This window comes from Parambassis ranga, unplaced genomic scaffold, assembly GCF_900634625.1.
Source record: "Parambassis ranga unplaced genomic scaffold, fParRan2.1 scaffold_31_arrow_ctg1, whole genome shotgun sequence".
Lineage (NCBI taxonomy): Eukaryota > Metazoa > Chordata > Actinopteri > Ambassidae > Parambassis > Parambassis ranga.
Window position 1 is genome coordinate 168,472 of NW_021144801.1, and position 15,712 is coordinate 184,183.

Below are 15,712 nucleotides of genomic sequence, written 5' to 3' on the forward strand. Positions count from 1 at the left end.
TGAGCTTTGGTCCGGCTCTCATGGTCCCCACACAGAGGGCTTTTAGAGGGAGGGACTCCCTCCTCTCTGTCCTCACACTGACTCATAGCAGAGCTCACACCTTCACACAAACACAGCAACATGACACAGAAACACACAGTCAGCATGTTGTTATTGATCCTTCATGTAGATGCTAACAGGCTAATCATGCTGTTAGCTTAGCATCAGAGCCTCAGACCAGGTTTGGTTCTCAGGCTTTTATTTTGGTGAGTCTGTAAACACACCAACATCTCTGATGCTGTTATTATTGATGTCACATGCTGTAAGTGGAACAGTGCTCACACACATTCAGTGTTTGCTTCAGAATTCTGTCACTTCTCTCCATGTGTGAACATGTGAATAAATGAACATGTGTTCATGTGTGTTTCTGTCACAGTGTGAACAGACTGAGTGAAGCACTGAGACCTTCCTCTGTAACAGTCTGTGGACTGTTTTCTATAGAAAGGACAAACACATGAGCAGCTACTGTCTGAGCTCTGAGGACTGACACACTTCTCCTCATGGCAAATATTAGATTCACATATTTATGAACCCTTGAAGAGAAAATGTTTCTTCTGATGAGTTTCAATCATCGATATGAATTCATGAAAAATAAAACGCAGCACAGGCGTGTTAAACCTGAAACAGACTGATCTGATAAAGTCAGAATAAAGCGACCTTTTCTCCGCTTGAAGCTTTGAACGAGTCGATCTGAGTTTCAGAGCAAATGAAGCTGCTGAACTTTACAGAGAGAACGATCAACAGAGACGCTTGTTGTTTGTCTGTCTGACATGAATTGAATTACAGTAACTCCACACAGCTCAGTGAACACAAAAACTCAGAAAGCTGTCAGACCGGTTCTGACACTCCCTGCATTTCTCACTGATCATGTGACCTGAGAGCTGTGTTCTACAGTCTGCTGTGACTCGAACAGAAAAACACTACAAGTAACAACTTGTTCTGAAACAGCTGTTCATCTGCTATAAAAGTCATCAAAGAGCAAAGAGAAAGCAGCCAATCAGCAGCAGAAACATCTGTACTGTACCATCAGTCAGTGATGCAGCACAGTGTGATCAGACATGGAGAGATTTCTCTGGAAGGACTCTCACCTGCTGGATCAGTTCAGATGGACTTACAGACACTTTCCAGCTTCCTGTGTGGAGAAGAAGCTGCTCCTGGTCCTCCTCAGTCCTGCTGTCTGACACAATCTGATCTGAGGACGCCGTCACTTCCTCACAGCCTCACAGTCTGAACACGTCAGTGACGGTGAAACCGGTCCAACAAGTGTCTGAAAGACATTTCCTGATTCACTTCTACTGTCTGTCCACTAGATGGAGCTCAGCAATCAATGAACTGCAGATCAGCACAGGATGGAGCAGAGCAGAAGCAGCATGGTTCTCCTCTTTGTGAGCATCCAGCTCCACTCACATCTCAGTAGGCTACAACCTCCTCACAGCTGCACATTGATAAGGGTGATGTATTGAAATTCTAAACACCAGTTTACAATGAGTTGATCCTGTTACAACCAAACTACATTCTCTTTATCAGGGCTGACCTGGGACTAAAATGTGGCCCTGGCATTTCTGTCCATGGCGGCCCACCATGGTTATTTATAAGTTCTGCATACCAGAGCATATATGTGCTGTTCAAAGATGAAATAAAGCACATTAGACTACACGGAAGAGAGTGGCCATGCTAAAAACATTCTTGTAACACTCAGAGCTTTCATCTGGGGAGAGATGGCCACAGGGCCACCATTCCCATCTTGAAGCTAAAGTGGCCATCAAAGAAACGTCAACATTTTTATACTTTACCTGTGACCTTATGATGTCACCTTCATAATAGAACATGATAACATAAAAGCCATTGATTCCTATTGATCTATCCAGCTAATGTCCACATTAAAACTCTGCACTCAACATGTTGGAAGCATTTTCTCATCATTCCTTCACAGTGAGTGAGTCTTACCTGTGTTGTTGGTTTCTGTGACGAAGCAGAGAGCAGTCAGTGTTCAGGGTGTTTATACTTCATCATAGGAGGAGCCTCTGTGGTCACATGACTTCCTAGAAACTCTGAACAGGTTTAAACAGACTGTTGGCTCAGATTAAAAACTTTCCCAGTTTGGGATCAATCAAAGAATAAAGATCATCAGTCTATCAGCTGGTTTATGGTGTGTTCAAGAGGAACTGGTGCTGACCTTTGGACTCTGCCCTCTTTGTGAGGTCAGAGAGGTCAAAGGTCAGGTCAGTAAAAACCCAAATACGCGCACTGAGGTGTGAAGACAATCATAACAGAGAGTGTGGTGTACAGAGAGAAGACTGTACTCACTGTCAGCGGGTCACATGTGCTCTAACATGCACTGTGAGCTGTAAGGTCTTATACAGACAGGTGTGTGTCTTTCCTCATCATGTCCACAGACACAGCTGGACTGAAGGTTAGAACCATCTGAATCATATTTCACTTTTTGTTTTTTCATCTGCAGAAATGTTTTCCTGTCAACATGGGGTGCTGTGTGTACAAAAAATAACTGAAATGATTTCAGCAAATGGCTGCAGCTGTTTACGTGATCAGATGCTGTGACTTAATGACTGGAATGTTTAATCATCCCAAAAGGACCGGATCAGGACTGACCTCACGTTTTTAAAGACTAAAAGACTAAAATGAAATGACTAAAAAGACACCTGGGACCTGCTAGCACACACCTTCATACAAACACAACACTCCCCCCAACACTTACGCCACTGAATACCACTGTCACTCTGGATTCTACCAGCAGATGGAGACAAAGTAAACATGGGTCAGAGTACAGAGAGTGTAGAAATAACGTCATGATAAACAGTGAAGAAGCATTTTACATTAAGGATTTCATATGATGACTGAAACATTGGATTGTAACTTATCTAAAAAACTATGTTTTTGTAGGATTCATAAAAAGTGCTTTTGGACTGTTTATAAGCAGGACCTCCATCTTTCTCCAAGCTTTAAAAAACAGCTGAGAGTTTTCAGCTCATCACTTCTGGAAACACTTCATTTTAAGAGACGGCCTCATAATGCTGTTAGAAGTGTTCTTATGATTCCTGAACACCATCTGTGCATCATAACTCAATCTCTACAGCTGCATTGGATCTCTGCTTGTTAATCAGTGATGGACGATAACATGTTACTGCACAGGTTTCCACCATTTTATGGCTGCATTAAAGACTTTGAACCTGGCTGCTGCTCAGTAAAAGCTCCATCTACAGTTTAACATGAATGAGTGACACAGTGAGAATGTAAAAAGTCAAAAGTGTCTGACTGAACACATGATGCAGACACAGTGTTAACAGATGCTGCATTGCTCTACAAAGAGCAGTTTGATGACAGACTCTGTTTCATGCTGACTGTGAACATTTTCAAACATCTGGAACATGTTTAATGACTGTATGAAGCAGCCAGCAGTCCTCCACAACAGGACAGTGAACGCCTCTCACTAGCTGAATCACACTGTCTGTTAGAATGACACAAAGCTCTCTAACAATCAGATGATCGGCACGAGACGAACAGATACAGTAAATCTTCCAAATGAAGCACAACAAGCAAACACTTGAAGTCACAGTAACACAACAACACTCATAAATAAACTGCTGTTTGTTACCTCCTGATGGAGAAAAGAATCTGGATGAAGCCGAGGAGTGAAGGTGACGTCCATCAGCAGGAAAACAGCAGAGAAAGAACAAACATGGAACTCACAGCAGCAGCTTTTCAACGCTCTGTTGATGCACAGAAAGGCTCAGCTCTCTGGATTCATCGTCACACTCAAGGCTTCTTTAAGGAAACATGATGACAGTGTTCTGACCTTTGGAACAAAGAGCTCAGGTCAAACATTCACAGACTGAACCAGCACAGAGTTCTTATCAGTTACAGTTACAGACCTTGATCTGACTGTAAGGAAGGAGAAACACACCTTCTTAATAAAGTGTGTTTCAGTGAAAACAAATCCATCAGCTCCAAACATCATTTACACTCGCTATAAATGTAACATTTGATGTTCTTATCTGACTGTTACTATGAATAAACTGTGTGAGGACTTTGTGTAGTTAGATCACAACCCACAGCGAGACTGTGACAGAAGCAAAGAACAGATTTACAAATTTGCAGAAAATTATTATTTGATACGATCAGACACATCAATGCTTTGGTTGTTCTGCCAGCACAGTGGTCCAGATCCTGAAAATGAATAATCTGAGCAGATTGATTGTGGGTGGATGAAAGAAGTGAGCAGATGAGGTATTCTCAGTTTATATAATATGAAGGCAGGTTTCTGGAAACACTTCATTTTGAGAGACGGCCTCAGAATGCTGTTAGAAATGTTGGTATGATTCCTGAACACCATCTGTGCATCATAACTCAATCTCTACAGCTGCATTGGATCTCTGCTTGTTAATCAGTGATGGATGATAACATGTTACTGCACAGGTTTCCACCATTTTATGGCTGCATTAAAGACTTTGAACCTGGCTGCTGCTCAGAGTGAGAACATTACTTGAAGCTGATGGGGAGCTGTGTCACTGCACAGTGTTCTGTGTTGAAGCTTCGACACATGATTCAAGAAAAAGGTTCATTACTCGAGGCTTCATTGACACAGTGCTCCAGTAGGACATCTAGTGGTGGATAAAATGAACTGTGGTGAGTGTTATTGGTTCATGGATTGTTTGGGATTTGAATCTCCGCACAGTCTCGTTTGACTACACTACATGGTTGAATGGTTTCAGGCTGACACAATAAAATACATTAAACTTTCACTTTTACTGCACAAAATTTGTATACAAAGTTACATTTGAAGTGATCATCATGATTAATCCGATTAAAATGTTTAACACAATTAAAGCATTTGCGGCGGAGAACAAAGCTGGATGCTGGTGTAGGGGAATCATTGTCGGTTTGGGTGCGAGAGGTTCCGGGTTCAAAACTTATGATACGCGAATCAGCAAGAGGTCCTCCACACACACACATGCCAGAGAAACGTGATCAATAACTTTTCTTCTACTAACATGTACACAATGACAAATTGCGATGTATGTATCAATGTAGCTAATATATTTCACTATCTAACTGATTGATCTATTACTATATATTGATATATAGTCATATCCCTGAACACACCCGATCCCACCAAGCGATTCACAACCCGAACCAATCACATGACTCGTATGCCGTTCGAAGCACTCAACTGCTTCAAACGTCACTGAAGTGGTTCAAACGTCACTAGTCACGTGACCGAAGCAAGCCTCAGCACATTGTGAGACCGATTACGTGATTTCAGACTCGATCGGAATCGGACATTACCTCCTGATCAGGACTCGAATATATTTATTAGGACTCTCAAAGTGAATTCCTTCTGTGCAGGGTGGCTCTGTGTCCTGTAGTGTAGGGGTATGACAGCTGCTTTTGGCTCGAGAGATCCTGGTTCGAGACCTTGATGAGCTGCTGCGTGGGTGCAATCTCCTAGCGTGGCACTCTGGACACACACACACACTCGGTATGGGCAGATACTCAAAATGAGGCAAAAAAACCTGATCGGGACATCCCTAATTAAAACGTTATGGATACGCATAGCATTGTAACTTTTTATATTTATTACATAGAAGACACCCTGAAAATAATTCATTAAGCTTTAAGGGAATACGTCATTAGTACATTTTGTTCAAAAACTGTGCATACAGCCATCAACTGCACGAGCAGATCCCCGTTTATGCATAGCAATCTCCCACCTCATCTTAGGTTGCAGACATCGCTTTTCACACTCCTCACAAAACTGTGCACCTGTTCCTGAGATCGCTTGTAGAGTGTTTTTCTCTTGTCAGCTGTGTGCAGACTGAACTTTGCTACTCTGTCCAGTTTAGTCGCTTTGTCCTTTCACCCGTTTCAGAAACATTTGGATATAACATCATTGACTCAAGCAAAACTTGAGAACTTTTCCACACAGATGTTTCAGAACATTTTCCTCTTTGGCAAACATGGCTTCTTATCTATGCATCCTTCATGTGACAAATAGCATTCAATTTTAAAAATAACTAAATAAACTAAATAAAAATAATATTAATTTAAGTATTATTGATTAAAAATACTGAAATGATGAAACACTAAATAATTCTGCAGAAACAATAACTCAGATTAAACTGTATAAAAATAATAAAAATGTGATTCAGTAGAAACAGTCCATGAAGAAAGTGACTTTAAACAGCTTCAACATTCCAACAGTAAAAACAAATGTTAGTTCTTACCTGTTACTATCAGTTTAGTTCCAGGACCAAAGATCCTCACACAGTGAAACAGGCTCATACAAAAACCTGCTGAGTGAAGCATCCAATCAGGAGGCAGGATTCTGTCAGAATTCCATGTTGCAGGAACGTCTGTGTAAAACAGAGACACTGAAAATCTCCATGTTTGTAAAAAGCACCACAGCGTCCTCATCACCAGCTTTTTCCTGCTGGTTCTAAACTTCCTCTGTTAACATGTGAAGCTCCGACTGGAAGACTCCCAGTCAGCGCCCCCTCTGGTCACATGGACTCATTCCTTCCTTTGTTGGGATCAAACATGCATTTGTGCAGCTTTCGATGCTTCAGAGCTCTTTGAGTGTTTGAGTCTGAGATGGAGGTGAAACATGAAGCTGATGTGGTTTTCTGTTCTCTGCTGGTTTTTGTTCAGGCTGCTCCCATAATCTCTCACTGTGGGACCTTCCACTCCACCAACAGGAGCAGTAGGTGGCTGAATGATCCTCTTTAACTGTCTTGAGCTCCAGCTCCAGCCCTTCTGTGTTTGTACAGCTGAGAAATCATCTTTCTGAGGATGACTGTAACCTCCATAGATGTCACCATTATCATTATCAATATAGAGAATCAGTCTGAATGTGTCCTGGTCTTTCTTCTGGTACCAGAATACAAAGCTGTCACTACACTGTTGAAGCCCTCCACAGCTGAAGGACACATGTCCACCGACTCTCCTGGTCAGCGAGGCATCGTCCTGGGTCAGATCTGCTGCCATGGAAACCAGCGCTGCAGAGACAGGTGGAGGTCAGTGTTTGTTACAGGTGCGGCTCGTCGGCGCCTGATTGGCTGGAAACACTCACCTGAACACAGCCAGCAGAGAGCAGCAGCCGGCAGGAGAAGCATGTTTCCTCTGGTGAACTCACAGAGAAGTGACGCTCTGATGCAGCTGAGGCCAAACGAGGACGAGCTGCTCAAAACTCCCATCAGCCCCTGCTGCCCTCAGATAAGACTGCTGAGTGCTGTGGTTTGTAACCACAGCTTCAGATGAGACTGATCACTGCTAATAGAAAAGAAAAGAATTCTTATGAAGAGTTCAATAGTGCCATGATATCTGGTATCATCCTGTCACCACAGTTTGTTGTGTGTGTGTGTGTGAGGAAGGCTGGAGAACAGGAGAGATGAGTGTTTGGACTAATTGGACTTATTAATGACTTTTTACTAACCAGACTGAAAACTGTGTCATCACACACCCACACATGTTGTGTTATAAACTACTACTCATATATTTATACACATACATATGTTTTTAAAGCATGCTGTGTGGATGGGAAAGGAGGCAGAGCTGAGCCTGTCTGAGCATGTGGCTCCACCTAGTGGACAAAAGTGCAAACCACTGGCCCGGTCACAGAAGTCAGAGGCTCATGCAGATCATGGGGCATGTTTTGCAGTGCTTATCACGAGCGTGCTTCTCCTGCAGTTCACACACTTGTGAGGACAAACACTTGTTGCTGCAGGACTGACTGTCTGTGGTGGTTTGGCAGCGTCCTGATAGTTTTAGTCTCTCATCAGATGTTCAGGTGAGCCACACATCAAGACATCAGATAAAAACAGGACAGACTGCTTCAGATTCTCATGTTCCTGTTAACAACAAAGATCAACAATTCACTTCAGTGATGTAACTGCACATTGAGAATATTTCAATACACCAAGAAGACTTAAAAAGTACCAAGAAGCCCTGAAAGAAAATAAGATGATGATGTCACGTTGATTCAAAGTCAGGCAGAAGATTTAAAGGTAAGTATCTAAGGATCTGTTGGAAGAATTCTGGAAACAACCTAACCTGTGGCCTGCTGGACTTTGTGGAGACAGTCTGTCCATATGTCTTACTATGGAAATATATGTGGTGTTACTCCTATGATCTCATGCATGATATGTTACTGTCATATATGATTGTGCTTGTGCCTATTCCAAGATGTGTGTGTTCAGAGAAGCTGTGTCTGTTAGATAACAGAGGGTACAAGAAGGGAGCTGCTCTGAAAAGACCTTGAGCACTCCTACAGAGGCTGCTGTCTGTGTGTGTGACTGCTCCTTCCTGCAGGAATAAAAGCACTTGAGTGATGAACAGCTGATATTTTGGGTTTTATTCCTAACATAAATTGGTCCTTCGAGCCGGATCCCAATACGCACTTCTCTGGCGGCTGCTTGATAGTGCACACTGACAGGTCTTTGCCTCCACTAGAAGCAGGGAGCCGCTGGAGGAGGGAGAGCTGACGGGATCCTCATTTGAACCTGCTGTCTTTCACTCTCGTGTACACCGGTGAAAAAAATGTTTTTTTGTTTTTAGGGTTATTCTTGGCCGTCTTTCTAATTCTAGCATGGACAAGTGCCCTGAATTCAGATGACATGAACAACATGAACAGATATTACAATCATATCAGACTGTCCTGCTATTGATATGTATGTATCAGTAAAAAGCTGATTAATAACATGACCACAGCCTTAACACACATCTGGAACCTGTCACTTCAAAGCAGCTGTGTTCCAAAGAACACGAACATTGCTAAAGTTACAGCACTGTTCAAAAATGGAAACAAACAGAACTTCACACACTACAGACCAGCCTCACTGCTGCCTCACTTCTCTAAAGTCCTTGAAACACTGTTTAATGATCGCTTAGAAACATTTATTGAAGAACATCAGTTATTAAATGAAAGCCAACATGGATTTAGACTGAAAAGATCAACCTCAATGGCAACAACTGATGCAGCAGAAGGAATCTCAAATGAGCTGCACAATAAAGAAATCTGCCTGGAACTGGGTCAAAGTGGTTTAACTGACAGAGTGCAATATGTGCAGATGGCAGTTTGCTTCTAGGTGTCCACCAGGGGTCAGTATTAGGTCCTTCTTGCTACATTCTGCACAGCACAGATCCTGTTTAAAGCATATAATAACTTCTTACCTGGTACCATCCAGAAACTCTTCACTCTGAGAGAGAAGTCTAACAGTCTGACAGGTTATGGCAACTTTAAAGTCCTGATGGTGAGAAGCACCAGGAAGAGTCTGTGTGTCTGTATGTGGAGTCAAAGGGTTAATACTAATAATCAGTTATAGTAAATTATGGATGATTATAGTATATTGTGTGATTCTATGTTTCTATGCATAGATTCATCCTGTGCTGTTGTTATGTATGTGCTTACAGTATGACGGAAGCAGCTACAGGTTATGTTCTATGAATGATGGAGACGGGTGGAGTCAGATCAGTTCTACTTCCTTCCACTCCCTTTCAAGCATATAGTGCAGACTTTATGTACAAGCATGTATCCAGGGTCAGTTCTGCAGGCTTGTTACACTGGCCCTTACACGGTCCTACAAAAAGTAAATGACTGTGATTTTATCTGCCATGGCATTTGTGACGGCCACAAAAGTGTCACATTTGTGTTTTGGGAATAACACGTTTGTAATGTATTGTTTGTTTTTTGGAATAGGTATATACTTGAGAAACGTAAAGTGTGTGTTTTGTAAGGCTTTTCCTTTAAAAAAAATGGGTATGTAATAACCACTCCAGAACAGCAGGGGGCAGCGTCGAGTGCTGGGTTTCTCTGCGCTACAGGTGGATTTTCCTCATTACTGCAGAGAGCGCACTGTGAACTGACGCGCTGTCGCGATGCCTCATCATTTCTTTCCTGAATTTCAGGTTAGTGATGTGTAAAATGACACAGAATAAGGATAACACGATGTGAAAATGTGTTTAAGAGTTGAGTGAGTTATGTTGGCCAAATAGCTCTGTAGAAACATGGGTTTAATTAGTTGCTGTGCTCCGTGACGAGCAGGCTGAGCCTGAGATACTTTGTTAGCTTGGCACACACATATCCCTCCGCGCAGTGTGTGCAAGTGAGCTCCGTATAAGTTTGCTCCCACTTGGTTATGAGTTGTTTCGCCAAATGAGTTGTGAATAAAATGTTTAGGATTGAATATGAGTAAGACAGAGTTAAGTAAAGAGTTGTTAACCTTGGTTTGATGGGTCTTTGCAGTATGGTGATTACAGTGAATGAGTTATGCTCATCGAAGGACAGTTTATATTAAAGACTGTTAATAGAAGTTGTAAACACATTTTGAATGCCGTAATATTACAATAGTCCATACATTTTGAGTATAAAGAGCAAGAAAAGACATTTTTGGAAATGTATGTTATTTTGGGATGGACTGTAATTTATTGATGTTGATTTATGATTGATTCATGTTGAACGGACATTCAATATTGCACATACATTGGACATAATGAGTCTGAACAATAAGAGTTATTGTTATAAGTATTTTCTGAAGGAAATGTCCAAATAAATGACTGCAGAGAACGCACTGTGAACTGACACGCTGTCGCCCTGCCTCATCATTTCTTTCCTGAATTTCAGGAGTTTATCTGGCAGCCCGGTGCCGTTGCTACGGTACCCGTTACACATTCACTACCTCAGATTGGTCCACGCTCACAACATCTACATGAGCATCAGTGAGACTTGGCTGCTGAGCGGGACCATGAGCGCTTATGGCCAAGGCTTGGTGCTCAGCCAGATGAAGTTTGACTCCCAGCAGCAACCAGTGGTCTCGTGTGTGAGGCCGTCTCCCTTAAAGAGCGCCTCCCACTCGCCACAAAGGAGGACCTGCTGCTGTTTGGACCCCTGTCTGTAATAATGTGTCTTTGCATGCTGGCCATCTGCTACTGCTATGTGTGTGTATCGGGCTGCACTCAGCGTGAACACAATGTTGAAGTCCAGCAACCACCGAGCCAGATGCACCATAGGACTCTACCTCTCACTGTTGTTGCTCCAGCTGTCATCAATCATATTTCATATCATCTTTACCATGACGCTGAAGAGAGAAGCCCTCTGCAGCGTGACCACCTCCATGGTGCTGCCTCTTATCATCATAATTCCCTCGTGTATCAATCCTTTCTTCAACGCCAGGAATCCACAAATCAGTTATCTCCTCTTTTCTGCATCCAGTCAGAGGAGACAGGCTGAAGAAGTGGTAGAGATGGAGGTGATTCAGTAGAGCAGGAGTCCTATTTATGTGCCTCATTTGTTGAACTTTAAACAGCATATTTATTAGATTTCTCCCTCAGACTTTGCAGGAGCAGGATACATCTCAAAAATCAGAAATCTGAGTTTAGATTAAGGATTTTGGGGAAAGAAATTGTCCAAATTGTCAGAATTTAAAGTCAGAATTCTGAATTGAATCTAAATGAGCTATGAATATATGATTACAAAATAGATTTTTAATTTGTATGAATTTAATTTATTCATTGAAAAAATATATACTCCATTATTGACTGTTTATCTTACTGTGTCAGGGCCCCATTAAATGTACCCCCTCTTGTATTATTTGAACCTATTGTGTGCAGAGGCAGCTGAGTGATACTATCACACTATTAAAAAGAACAAAATAATTACAGAGAGCACAAAATGAACTGAGGACAGACTGCAAGCACCTCAAATAATAAACTCTACATTGAATCTTTGTGGCATGTGTGATACGTCGCTCCATTTGAATGCTTGGTGTTTATTCTAGATATCATTAATATAAGTGTCCGTGCAGTTATCACAAAACAGCTTTTCTGGCACTGTCAGGTTTCTGAGTGCACATCTATCAATCACAGAAGTATATCTGTGGATGCTCTCATTCATCAGGTCAGAGTCATTTCCAAGAGTTTCAATGGAGGCAGCTGGACTCCAGGACTGTTTTTGAAGATGTTTCCCACTCCCCCGAGTGGCTTCTTCAGTTCTGCTACTGCTCTGGTTGGAATCTGAGTTTTATGTGTTCAGGACCTCTGTGGGTGGATCTTGCAGGAGCTACCATGACTAAGATCTCTCAGAAAGTGTGTCTGGGCCCTGTGCAGGACTAGTTGACGGCCCATCGTTAGAGTTTTAAAATTTGAATGGGAGTGAAGTCTGCTAGGCAAAACTGTAGCATATCAATATGTATCTGCCATCAATAATGTATAGGAAAGCATGTATACTGATTAAATCACAAAACACGCTGTTATAAGTATCTTATAAGGAAACACATACACTAGGATCCATTTCCCTGCACACGCTGTGACAGTGCCTAAAACTGCAGTTGATCCTGTGGCCACTTGGGGGTGGCACCAAAATTAAATCCCACATGTGTTTATGTTCAAATGTCAACAGCAGAAATAAACAAACATTCATGTCTATAGATAATTATTCATGCAAATGGTTCTCAGGCTAATCAAGAACTGCCGTCCCTCAAATGACCAAAATTCAGTCCCATGGTCATGTTAAACTGTCAGTGGTAGAAAGTATCTATGTAAAGCTAAAAACAAACAAACAAAAATCAATAAACACTGTAGTCTTTACCAGGTAACAACATAATACAGAGAGATGTGTCAAGGAGCAAATCTGCAGTTCCTTACATGGCCACTTGGTAGCTGGTCCAAAATAGTTTCTGTCCTGATAGACTTCCATATAAAATACTTTACAGCTAGAATTATTTTTTAATTAAATTTGAGCAGCCAGACCCCAAAAACCCCATATCCAAAACCACTGAGGAGAGATTGTTGAACTGTATATGCTTATCTAATTCAAAGTCATGTGTTTCTGCAGATCAAAATAAAATCATGCTTGTATATCTGATTGGTTCTTAGCAGACATAGTTTGGTCTGATCTGTGTATAGGACATTGTTTCAAGTCTTGTGGCTTGTTCAGATGTAGTTTTGTGAACCTTTGAGCCAGTGTTGTGCCAAAAAGTGATCATGCCAAAAAGTGAGCCTTAAAGCTGTTTCGCCAGATGTCTGTAGTACAGATACTTGTAACTTCATGTCTACAAAATACTTTGTGAAAGGGAAATGCTTACAAGTGCTGCAGTCTGTCATGCTGGTAGGCTTTTGGTTGTAGGATTTCTGAGGCTGCTGTGTCTGATAAATGTCTGTATTTTGCTCCCTAGCCCAGTGAAGCTGAGAAACTGTGTTGAACAGTTAGAAATGGAGACTTGCTCGTTGGTCTTCTTCGGTAACCATGCTGAAGAAATCTTCAGTTTAAGGTTTGCCCAAATGCCAAAGGGCCACTGAACACATCCACACATTTGCTCTGAGCTCATGTGATGTGCACCAAACTCTCACTCTGCCTGCAGCATCGCTGGAAGTGTCCTCCTCTGTCTTCTATAGTCTGATTTGAATGATGTCTGATATCAGCAAACAGTGGGTTTCACGCAGCTTCAATGGGAAATAAACACTAACAAGACAGATAAGATCAAATATAACATCAAACTCTGAAACTACTAAATTCTTCTTTAAAGCATGCAAATAAATCACAGCTTATGATGTGTGGGGGAGCACAGAGCACTAATAACATGACAAACAACCATTCACACTCAAATTCACACCTACAGGATATTTAGTCACATTTAAACATGTTTGTGTTGCTATAGCAGACCCTGTATCAGTGATGAATTATTGCAATTTCAACATATGACCACCAGAGGGAAGCAGAGCGACGTGAGGCAGCAGTTGGCTTCATCCTCAGACTCTGGCCCCCATCAGTCCGGCTGCTCTGACCTTTCTGTCTCCTGCAGCGTGCAGCTTTCTGTCCAGTTTGCTGACATGAACCAAAAACTTTAGCTTTGATCAAAGATGCTGTATTGAACGAGTCGATCTGAGTTTCAGAGCAAATGAAGCTGCTGAACTTTACAGAGAGAACGATCAACAGACGCTTGTTGTTTGTTCCGTGTTTCAGGGACTTACTACAATAAAGATCCATCAGTTACAGGCAGCAAAGATCAATGAGGTGATCACACTGATGATTGATCAGATATCGACAGACTCACCTGCTGAATCAGTCCTGACTTCCAGAAGTTTCCACCTTCGTGTGTGGAGCTGCTGGTTCTGCTGCAGTCTGTCTGACAGGAGCTCAAAAACGAAAGTAAGTCCACAGAAGCCACGCCTTTAAACCAGGACACGTGACACAACAAAGCACACGGAGCCTTTCAGCAGCTGAGTGAACACAGAGACACATCACATACATACAATATACATCCATGTCTTTCTCTCTGCTGAAGTTTACTGCTGAACACATTTGACCTCATTAATAAACAGAGCTCAGTCAGATATTTGCTACATCAGCCATGTCTGTTTTAACCAATCAAACCTGGATGTGATCAATAACCTGCTGTGGAACACCTTCTTTATGAAGAGCATAAAGCTGCAGTCAGTGATGTTTCTGATGCAGTGTGTCTCCAGCAGGGGGCGCCCTCACAATGGAAACATGAAGCTGATTTTTACAGCAGCCTCCCTGTTGTTGCTCTGTCTGTGTCTGTTTACATGATAACAGCTGTGACACAAACAGAACAGTGATGGACTTTATTCAACCTGCTCAGCGAGAGAAGCAGCGAGCAGCTCTGATAGAAGTCTGTCTGCACCATCATCAGGGTCTGATGCTGCTGCAACAGCCGGACTCTGGGACAAAGTGACGTCAGCAGATGTCGGGTTGTCCTCTGAGTCTCTGAAGCAACATGCGGCTCAGCTGGAAAACAGCTTCTGATGGAGCTCTGATAGTCTGACTTCATCTCTGAGAGGAAGAAGAGGGAGAAGCCGCTGCGCAGCGCGCGGACTCTCTCCAGCAGCAAAGTGCAGAGATCATCAGAGCTCCACATGAGCTGAACATGAAGAGACACAGTCCGCTAGCAGCTCCTTCACTGTCGGCCTGCAGCGCTGCTCCCACACTCATCTGGACTCTTTCATCCACACAGAAAACACGAGCGGAACATTCAGCCTGCAGAGGAGCTAAACAATACATTCATATATTCAAAGAATTACTTAAGAATTACTAATCCCTGTGGTTAAATTATTTATTTATTTAAAAAAAAGGGTTTCCATAGTTTCCTTTTAGGGTTTCCTTGGTGTCAGTTTGATATTACATCCTTGAACCAACCGAGATATTATATTATGATAAAAACAGAAGATTTTGCGCAGTTTTTGTAACAGTATCAATTAGTCCATCTGCTGCTTAAATAAAATAATGTGTCATGTGTCTTTACTTATGCAACATGTATGATAATGTTCTGTCTCCTCTCATTTCCAGACGTGCAGCCAAAACCATGTGCAGTGATATGTGACGGTATCATCATGGTCTCAGAGAGAAGAGCTGAGTGTCTGTTCTGATCTGTGGATGCTTGTGTCTCTTCTCCCCTGTAGTTTCCTGCTTGTTGCTCCGTCACACGCCCTCTGCTGGTGAGCCGCGTCATTACACACAACCGCTCATGTAATGAGGTGAATTTATAACTTTTGACTTTATGTGGAGGAGGGATTGATTTTGGAATGAGGAGGCTGCAACCTGCGATGGCACCACTAGATGTCAGCGTTTCACAGCATTGGTGGTTCAGTGGTAGAATTCTCGCCTGCCACGCGGGAGGCCCGGGTTCGATTCCCGGCCAATGCA

General features: G+C 42.3%; 1 non-coding gene across 1 annotated transcript; it reads left to right on the plus strand.

Annotated features, from left to right (window-relative positions):
- The first annotated feature begins 15,641 nt into the window (after nt 1-15,641).
- Nucleotides 15,642-15,712, plus strand: trnag-gcc (transfer RNA glycine (anticodon GCC)). The gene has a single exon. It is a non-coding gene; the product is annotated as a tRNA-Gly (tRNA).